Here is an 11,497-nt window from a genome sequence, read left to right as displayed (position 1 = left end):
GACGCTGTGAAAGAAAAGATTGAAGGCAATAGATTCACATTGGAAAACAGTTTTCGTCCCACTGCATGAAATGATGGAGACCATTACACCTTTGATCCGTTGAAGAAAATCTTTAAAAGCAAACACTCACCACTTTGAAAAATAATGGAAGAGGAAGAGAAATTGCAAACTGCTAAATTTCATTGCAAACTGCTAAAACTCTATTTAAAGTATTAAAAACGAATTAAATTTAATAGTTAATGAATTAATATTTGAAAAACTGTATTGACATCAAATGTCATCCACTACAAATTTATATATATATATATATATATATATATATATATATATATATATATATAGAGAGAGAGAGAGAGAGAGAGAGAACTAATAGTAGGAATTGAATAAGAATAACTATTCCTAATAGAAGCAAAATATTTCACAATTATCTAAAAACAATTTTTAAGGTGATTAGATTGAATTTAAAAATAAAAAAGGCAAGACAAAGAAGTGTATGTTTACAATTATTTGGAAAATTCCATAACGGTTTGATATATGTCCCTACTGATAACAAAGGATTATCCGTATGAGTGTTGGTTACGCCGTTTGATCTAAATACAATTTGGAAACACAGATGCAATTTGTAGCAAGGCACCAGAGCTATTTTTAGAAGATATTAATCAGAATTTTAAAGAATTAAAAATTAAACAAAAATTTAGACGTTTTTCTTTGATAACACCCGAAGATATTATTGCCCTAAACTGATTTTTACATTATTTAAAAACTATTTTTCTAATAATCCCAATTTTGTTGCAATCTAAATATTTCTTGAATCAAGTAATATTAAAACTTATATACATTTTGCATAACCAGAAAAGAAAATTGATTAGAAAACACTATTTTTTGCCCAACTACTTAATAATCATTATAACAACAGATTTAATTGTTTCATCAAATGCATTCATTTGTTTTCTATCACTGAAAACTATTGAAGAAAGACTCTGTTCCATTAAAAAACAACTTGTAATTACAAGATATTATGAAACTTACGTACGAACCATCCAGTTATGTTTTTAATGGCACTATGATGTCATAGAGTTTTAACTTATTAGAAGGTTCATGCATGCACTTAACAGAATAAGTGTAGGACTATTAAATATAATGGCTTTAGTATTTGTCATAATCTGATTTTAAAAGCACTTTCGTATAAGAGATGAATGTATAATGAGTATGTATAAGAGATAAATCGAATTTTAATACAGTACTTAATTTCGACAAATCAGCTGGTCAAAAAAAAGGCTTGTAAAAAAAGAAAATAAACAGTAAATATTAATAAGGAAAATATATGCAAGCAAATAAATAATGCATTTTGTTTGAATAATGCAGGATGAAATATTGTCAATATATATTTATATTAAGACGTAAAGAATGCTTGTTTTAGACGAAAAGATGAAGTAATGCTATAATAGTCATAGACTATCAGACGTAGATTACTTTGCAATTGCCCAATACCTATTCTTTGTATATTATCAAAATGCGCCAATCTAAATTCTCAACTTTTTCATCTCTTAAAAATTGTTTCGATTCAATTATTTACATTACATAAAAAAGAAGTTACATGTTTATTATCTTTCAGTATTCGTTATATTTTATTCTCTTTTCTAAGCAATGTTCAGTTCTAAATAAAAATTTTCACACCAATTTTTTTTCATACAGTAAAACGTATATTTTGACTTGCTTTTTACCGTTTATTCTGTGCAGTGTGATCTGTACAATGGCCCTTGCATCATAAAAACCAAACCAAACAATCATCAACTATTCATGAATATAAGTGCTTCGATAACGAATTTAATGAGTGCAACTAATAAGTTTGAGAAACTGGGACTAGTAGTAACCATTTTGGGAAAATATCTATATTTTTAAATTTACAGAATGCCCTTAATTAATCCACCCTATTTTCAAGTTATCTGAAGATGAAAGTATTGTACAGAAAAATTTTGTGTAATAGTTAAAAATTTGTTGTGCAATAATATTTTTGGAAGTTATTATGAAAAGGGTGCATTTTTTTAATTTTTTACTTTCTCATATTTTGGAGTAGAGAAAATATTCTCCTCAAAATCATCGAAAATCTGTCTGTCTGTGACAAAGATAATATAAAAACATTTTGAACGAGTCAGATGAAATTTGGAACATGGTCTTATCGCCAAAATTTTAGATTTCTATCAAATTTTGAGCAAAATCTATTCAGAGGAAGCTCCTCTGCGCGGTTATTCGAATAAAAAGCACGGTAACAGCAAAACGAAGAGAGCTGGATAGAAAAAGTTCGATGTATAGAATTAACATCTATAGTCTAGACATCTTTCAAATTTTGACCTAAATCCAGCAAGGATTTCATTATTTGCTGATTTGTACTTTCTGAAACATGTAAGCGAGGTAACTACAAAATGCAATGACTTAAATATATAAAATTTGGTATGATTTTTTTTTTACTACAAGATATAGTTTTTTGTCAAATTTTTGTTACAATCTATTGGGAGAAAACGCGTCTAAAACACAAATTCGATTTTCGGATACTATTAACTACATGCCAGGAATTAATTGTCAAAAAATTCACCAAAGATCACACGATAAATTCAGTAAAAATATTAAATTCACACCAAAGTTAAATTTTCATAATGACTGCACGCCAAATCTAAGCAAGGCATTCTCTGGTATAGCATCTTTATTAAACAATATGCGAGAAAGTTTTGGGTAAACCATTCCATCTGGTTATATAATTAAAATTTTAAAAAATTATCCATCTAATGATTTGTTTTTCAATTTTCAAAATGTATCTGTGCCAAACGTGGTATCTCTACATCAAATAACCTGTGCTGTTGATAGTCAAAACACAAACACACAAGCACAGATAGAAAAATGCACCCACCCACAGGCACATTCTATTTTATTAATAATAGATATAATACAAATCTGCTCATGCGCATGATAAAGAATCTGTCATAATTTTACTAGCTCCATTTTAATCATATAAGCTAAAATGAATGATATATTATCTGTTGTTAATTGTTTATAAATTTATCCCAGAAAATCCAATTATAATTGTTAACATAAACTGGAATTAACTCAATTCACATAACTTTTTTGTGAATCGTTAGAAATTCAGAAGAAAACATTGAGTATCTCTCACTATTTACTGCAATTTAAAGCCAACTATCGGTAAGCTAATACTGAGTCAAAAGCAGGAAATATTTTCTCAAGGTGTGAATTACATAAAACTGCAAGCCTTCATTTAGAAAATTATCTATTCATCTGGTTTTTGGGGAATATTAGACGAGTTTTCAATAATTTTTCGTTATACCTCGATACTATTTATTCTTTTTTTAGATTTAATACCAAAAGCCCGTAAGTTAGCACGGAACCAAAAGCTGACAGAATAATCCCCGGTTTCAGTTCAAAGAAAGAGTAAGCTGTCATTGGTGGAAATTTCATATCCATCATATGTTTCACGACTTCGATGACTTTTCTATTCTTTTCTTCATTCTGCAATAACAAGCTTTGGATCATCTGCAAGTTGGTTTGAATACGACAGACGTGAAATAAGATTCTGGACGCGCAGAAGACAATGAAGACGACTGTAAGAGAACCCAGAATAAGTCTGGAAATACATTCCCAAGAAACCGCTGTAGAGAATCCTTTGTCTTCTGTTTTAAAGTACGTAACGAGAACAAGGTACAAATTTATCCATTGGGAACTCAGTACCAAAAAGGATGTAGATGAAAACGTCATTTCAATTTCATTAACCATTTTGAAAAGCTGGTTATAATTCTGAAATATTTGAAACATGTCTCTGTATGGAGGAACCATGTTTTTCATTTCTTCCATATTTTCACAAATGTCTGCAAGAAATCCACTGCACTTGTAATATATTGTTCCAGTTAAAACAGCAATAAGAGCAGGGAGCACAAGTAAGACATTATATGTCATAAATATAATTGCAGTTGCAATTACAACTGATACAACACTGCGATTTTCAATACTCATTAGCAAACTAAAATATTTTTGGTATTCAAGCGAAGATTCGAAGAGGACAGAAATACAAAAAGCCGTTAGCATCACTTGAATCAAAGTAATGACAATTAAGCAGATATTGATTATGACGCTAATGTAATCTTTCCTAGTTTTCAAACAAAATTGTTTATAGTAAGGAGTCAGCATTAAATTTTTTATCAGATGTCTTTTTCTTCTCATGTCATGCCACAAAGCTAGTGAAAACAAATTTGATACGAAAAACGAAATCATTTCTTTAACTGTTGTTACACTTTGTGCTAACAGAAGGGACCAACTGGTGATAGAATAAATCTGCATTATGTGTAAAAAGCATGGGAACAAAAGTTTCATTAGTTTGTTTCTGAACTTCCTTACTGGCGAATCATGCGAATCTTTTTCATCTTCTAAAATATTTAAGCCAATTAACCTCATGAAAAACCATAAAAATCCATATTCCTTTTTGATATCCATTTCAGCAGTCGTCATCTCAATCGAGCTCAAAATAACATCCATCATCTAAATACAAAACAAGACTTATTTACCGGATCAAACATTCGCTTAGAAATGCATTTACAGAATTAACCTATGTTTCTAAATGACCTATAGTTTGTTTTCTACAACATGAGAGGTTTGATTAAGATTCAAAATGGCCAATTCTTGATCTACCAGTCTGTAGAAAGTACATGTAATAAAATTTTCTTTCTGGTATTTTTCCTTTCCAAAAATGGCACAAAATCGATAAACATCAAATGAAGTGATTGGCAAACAAAGCCTACCATGTGATATTCTCTTATTTTATTTTAGTTGATAAATGTAGAAGAAATAAATTGAAAAGGTATGATGACAGTCTATTGCGATATTGCAGAGGAAGAAACTTTTTAATAAAGTGATGGTTATTCATATATGGCAATTACTTTCACGGCTGTATGCTAATATACTTTTCCATTACTTTTAATAATATGTCAAAAATAAGAGATTGAAACAGCAAAAAATATTTAATATACCTAAATAAGACAGTATGTAGAACTAATGAATAACTACATAAACTTTTTCAGCAATACAAATTCAATGAAATTTATAATAAGACCAACTTGGGGGAAAAAACCGTTAATGGAATTATTTTTAAACTAATTGCTTTTGATGGCCATCTGGTCTGCCTGGATGAATGCTCGCTAAAATTTTCAATTAAATATTTTCTGTCATTTGGTCTTTTAATAATTAATGATACAAAATATTTTAAGTTTCAAAATTGAGTAGTTATATAACTCGTACTATTATTAAAACCTCGTGCCCTTCTTTTTTTCTATCCTCTCTCTCTCTCTCTAAGTCTCATGCATCTCTCTAACTTTCTACCAGCTCTTGTAAAAGTAAAAGGGAAATTTAAATATATATTGAAAGTGATACCTAAGTTTATTTTACCTTTACATTAATATAAAAATCATTTTCAACAAGAAGACTAAAGCAGTAAAAAGATAATTATAAATTATACTAGGAAAAATATTATGTAAACTTATATGATCAACTATAATCACAAAATAGTAATAAAATAAAAAGTATATTGTACGGATTTCAGGCCATTTTTCTGTAGAAGCTCAGTTGTTATTCCTTACTTGAGGAGGATAGTCTATGATATGTTTGTCTACATTATCCATAAGAGCTTTCGTGTCATTTCTTTTGATTTTTGCTTCCTTGCTTTAAAAATGAAAGGACTCTAATTATTAAAAAATTCAATGTCCAGATTTTAACGAATTTTCGAGAATTTGTAAAATATATATATATATATATACTTTCGGAATTTTTTTTTATCTAATTTGTACCTTTTAACATTTATTATGTTCCCAATCAGTACATTCTGGTATCAGACCTTTATGCAAATATTATTATTGATTAAAATGTTGGTTGTAGCATGATTTTGGGAAGTTCGTCTGCTCGTTGATGTGGACACGATTAAAACAACCCAAAACACAATGAGACCACACATTTAGGATATGAGGGTCGTAGATCTGTTTTGAACCAAATCAGTCAATAAGAGCTCCGAAATATAAATATTCCTATTTCATGAGATTTGGCAGACGAACAGTCCCTATAGTTTTAATCTGGAGTTGTTGCTTACTTCAGCTACCATCAAAGTAAGAAATGTTTCTGCATTGATGAATTAAATACGGTGCACTTCCGAGTATATGACTTAATATGGTGGAAGGGCAAGCCGGATGACAAAATCGCCGGATAGGTCGAAGTTCTATGAACTCATTTCTTTGCCCACCAAAGCAAGAGAACAAAGTTTTAATTCCAAAAATCATTGTCATAAAACGTATTTCCTCACTTCTTATTGAGTACTAAGCCCTCCATTGATCTCAGTCTGAACGCAGCCGCTGCCCGGTGAATCATAGAAGCAGTTGCCGGTAATGTTTCCAGTTAAAATAGAAGGCACTGTGCTGGTAGTTTATATATGTTTATATACTGCAGAATTTATTAGAGAAAAAGTAAGATTTATTGGAGAAAAGGTAAGTTAAAATATATAAATTGTTCACATTTTAACATAAATTCTGTAATCTTCATTGACTTAAAAAAACATTAAACATAACCCAAGAACAATTTACGAATCATATGCATACTGTGCAGTTATAATCAGAAGCAGCATCACAACTGAAGTCCGTTACACACTGACGAAGCAATGATGGAGTATACTGCTGCTCTTTCCCTGTCACGACTATTTTGCACACCACACGTAGGAGGATCGTAGCAGTGCTCGGTTCCAATGCAATGCCTTGCCTTTCCCATTTCATTACGCTAAAAGAAAACTCGATCGGATAGTACTGAGACCGGATAGTCGGGAACCGGATACTCGGGAGCGTATTGTATTTTGCATATTTTTAACTAAGAAAACTTCCTTCATATGTTGGAATACAAGATGGGTTGGTTAACTTATAGAATTATGTCAAATATATGTTTCCAATGCTCTTGTGTTGTTTTTTTTTCTTTTCTTTAATCTCTTTTGTACTTTTCAGTAAGAAAAGTTAAAGTGCTGATACACGAAAAATACATATTTTGTATTGTATACAATTATATCGATGCTCACACTTTAATAAGAAATATTTGAACTAAACATTTAATAATGATCACATCTTAATTATGGCTTGCCGTCTTTGGCGACTTAGTCGAATGAGGAATGAATTTAATCATATTTGATAAATCATTCATTAAATCTTATCATTGAAAATGTAAGTATTTTAAACTATACTTGTTCAATAAATTTACAGCAGATTGAAAGCTTTGTATCTGATAAATAAAACTGGCGGAACGAATTGGTACAGTTATTAAGGCTGGAAACTTTGTCAAAGTTATACTTTATTATACAGTACACTCCCGAGTATCCGGCCTAATGTGGAGGAAAGACTGCTCGGATGACAATAAAGCCGGATAGGCCGGAGTTCTATGAATTCGATTCTTTGCCCGCCAATATCAGAAGACAAAGTTTTAAATCCAAAACTCACTGCTATAATACCTGTTTTATTACTTCTTATTGAGTACTAAGCCTCCATTTATCTTAAAACACGTAGAATGTTAAAATGACCGTGGTCCGGTGAATCGTAGAAACAGTTGCCAGTAACGTGTCCAGTTAAAATCGAAGGCTCTGTACTGGTAGTTTATATATGTTTATATACTGCAGAATTTATTAGAGAAAAAGTAAGTTAAAGGATATAAACTGCTCACATTTTATTTTCGCATTTCGCATATTTCCTAACTTCGAAGCTATATTTTATGTTGTTACTTTTTTTTTTTTTGGTTTATCACCCATTTTTAAATTTCCAATCTGGTACACTTAAAAAAAATAGTAAGCATACCCCAAGAACAATTTACGAATACTGTACGTACAGTGAAGTTATAATAAGGGACAGCGGCAACAACTGAGGTCCGTTACACTGACGAAACAATGAACAATGAGCAGAATGCTGCCCTTTTCCTGTCACAACTTGTATTTTGCACACGACACGTAAGAGTATCGTAGCAGACGCCCGTTTCCAATGCCTTGGCAATGTAGCCAATGCAATGCCTTGCCTTCTTCAATTAATTACAATAAAAGAAAACTAGGCCGGACAGTACGGTAGCCGGATAGTCGCGAAACGGATACTCGGGTGTGCACTGCATCGCTCAAAATTGGTAGGTGAAGGGATGTAGATTACTCATTTTGGCGACATAAGTCTTTATAATTTTTAATATTTATAACAGCGGTTGTGATAAGGCGATTTTGACAAGGTGCAGTGAAACATAGCTTTTAATGTTGCTCCCGAACTTAGAGGACGGTAGGGGGTAGAACATTAATGGTGTACCTAGACGTTTCAATGTTCCGTATGAAATAAAATTTGATGAAATTGTATTATTAAATGGGGCTGGCTCTTTGATTTGCTCAATTTTTTTAAATTTATAGATGTATAACCATAAAATAATTTTAAAAATTCAGAACTTTTTCTAAATTAAAATATTAAAAAAAAGAAAAAATCTTTATAAATATTTTTATATTTATTTTATTAAAATTTAAATATTAATTAATTAATTAATTTTATATCTTAATAAACAGATGCAAAAAATCGATGCAATCTTTCAGGTTATGAAATCTAGATTTTATTTTGCATGTTTTTCGTTTTCGTTCGCTATCTTTGCATCAGAATGGATTTTCGGCTTGTATATAACTAACGAAGAGAAAGGCGTAGAATTCTAAGTGATCGGATATAATTATTTGCAAATATACGCAAGTATTTTTTCCAAACAGGATATAACTTTGTAAGATAAGAATTAAAAAAAAATTTTAAATATGAAAATTGTGAATAATGGCACAAAGACATTAAGCAAAGAGATTTATTTGAATATCCAACACAAAGTGAGAATACATATTTTATTAAGAAGAATAAAAAGCAAATTGAAATCATCTGAAGTATTTTGCAATATAAATATTCAAAATCTTATGTATAGTTGATGTATATGGATTATTATAATTCGAATTATTGAAATTTAATTTATAGTTGCAAGTAGTTAATGACATTAATATAAATAATAATATATTGCAGTATCGAAAAAATAATGAAAATTAAAGTAATTTAATGCATGAGATGATCATTTTATATTCATATCACTGTGTTTTATAATTAAGTGGGCATATCATCTCATAAAATATAGCATTTATCTACAAAGGAGAAACATTCATCCAAAATATTTAAAAAGGAGCAGTGTTATTGATAGATACATTTATAAACATTACGCATTCTTAATACTCTCTTGAAAGAAAATAAAATTTAAAACAAATTTATGTACTCCTTTGCAGCTTGTTTATCATTCATCAAGGTACATTTTTTACATTTTGTATTATTTTATTTTTTTATTGCATTATTTTGCATTAACTACGAGAGGATAGCAACTCTGAAGTGTTTTAAGTTATTTCAGGTCAACTTTGGCTTCATAACTAACATTAGAGTCTTCCAGACATTAGAGTTTTTATGGATTAATGAAAATAAGACAAATAAAATAAGACTTTTTACAAAACAAAAAAGAAATTTCTACAAGAAAATAAAAACTCGTTTCAAAAAAAAAATTTCATAAAATAAATTTAATGAAAGTTTGTTTTATTTAAAAACCGTATTTAAAAAAATTTACATGACGAATAGTTTTTATAAAAAATATATATTTTTAATTTAGTTACTTTAGTTTCTTCTCAACTTTCAAATAAAATTGGTTAAGTATTTTCTATTTCAACTTCTTTTATATAATCAAATGTTAAACTAAGAATTATTATGAAAATTCAATGTATTTACATAAAAAAAATCAACTTTCCAATGCAATGTACAGTTTCCAATGTACAGTTGATAGTGGAAAAAGTTTTTAAAAAGTTAAGAGAAGAAATTAAAAATCTCTTAGTCTGAAATATCTAAAAAAAATTAATGTATTTTTAAAAGCAACTTTTTGTTTTAAAGAGTTTTTTTTAATGTATTCAATTTGTTTATATTCTAATTTAATCAAAAATTTAATAATTCTAATTTGCAAAAATATTTCATAAAGAACACCGTTCCATTAATAATTGAATGTAAGCACATATTTTAGTCCTAAAATGGCATTTGTATTTTTTTTTTTTTTTTTACATTTTTTTTTATTTGTCTATTATTTTATGATAGATCGCCTGCAATTCTTCATCCCAGCAATACTACACTGTTCGTTACATGCCACCAGAATGGCTCGTGTGAATATCGGAAATCCAAAACTGAGTCCCGTTGCCAGGTAAATAAATTTGCGGAAACTCTAAATTCGATGAATAATAAAATTTTAAAGGCTGAAATGCATGTTTGCACTTACATATTAAAAAATATATAAAACAAATTAATGCATAATTAATTATTTATTTGTAATATATTTGGAATATTAATTATTTATTTAACTTATTGATTAACTTAATAATTAATATAATGACTTTAACTTAATAATTAATTATTTCTTACTTTATTAACTATATCACATTCCGCCTGGTTGGTAAAATAATAATTTTTAATGTTTCTTTACATTAAAAAATGTTCGTTACATGCCACCAGAAGTTTATTATTTTCTAAAATCTACCATAACAAAGAAATGTCTTTATTACTATATAATAAAATCATTAACTAATAATTATGCTTAATTTTCCCAGAATTTTATTAAATTAATCATTTTTCCATAATGCACATATTTAAAATATAAATAAATAAAATATACATATTTTCCCTAAGTTACTGGAAAATTTAAAATAAAATAAATCATTAAAATGATGATTAAGTTAAAAATTTGTTGAAATGTGAAACTACATTGCCCAGTTACTATAAAAAGTGACTTCAGAATTTGCACTGCTTCATGTTGCAATGCTTAAACCCGTTGTAAAATGAATAAAGGCACCGCTAACGCCAATAGGATCTTAAAAATATTATAAGACAGATGTGATCATGTTCTTAGAGGTGGGTGCTTAATGATTCAGAGAATCTTTTTCACTTCAAAAATGCTTCATATTTTTTGACATGAGAGGATAACAGCTTTAGTTGCCAAAAATCCTATTTTCATTACATTTCAATCAATCAACAAACTTCAAAATTTCTAAAATTATACCTAGTATTTGTCTTAAGAGGGGGAAATAACAAAAATGTTTTTTTTTTCATTTGCATGTATTTCTTATCTAGTTTCCTCTAATTGAAATAGCACAAAAATGAATTCAGAAAATAGTCTTCTTTTTTTTTTTTTTTTCAATTTTTTTTGCTTTGTAGTGTTAGTTTTTCTGAACGCTTCTAATTAACAAGCCATATGTAAATAACGATCCAAAGACCGAAAAAATGAGGGCTGGTTTTAATTCCAACATGCCACCAGAAGTTATTTTCGGAAACTCTGTTACTAACATCACTCGTAGAAAGTTTTTCGTTTTCCACGGAATGTAGTCTTTATCGAGTAAAGTATTATAGGTCAG

Source organism: Argiope bruennichi, chromosome 9 (assembly GCF_947563725.1).
Source record: "Argiope bruennichi chromosome 9, qqArgBrue1.1, whole genome shotgun sequence".
Lineage (NCBI taxonomy): Eukaryota > Metazoa > Arthropoda > Arachnida > Araneae > Araneidae > Argiope > Argiope bruennichi.
The sequence above is the reverse complement of the archived record's forward strand: the minus strand, read 5'-3'. Positions refer to the sequence as shown.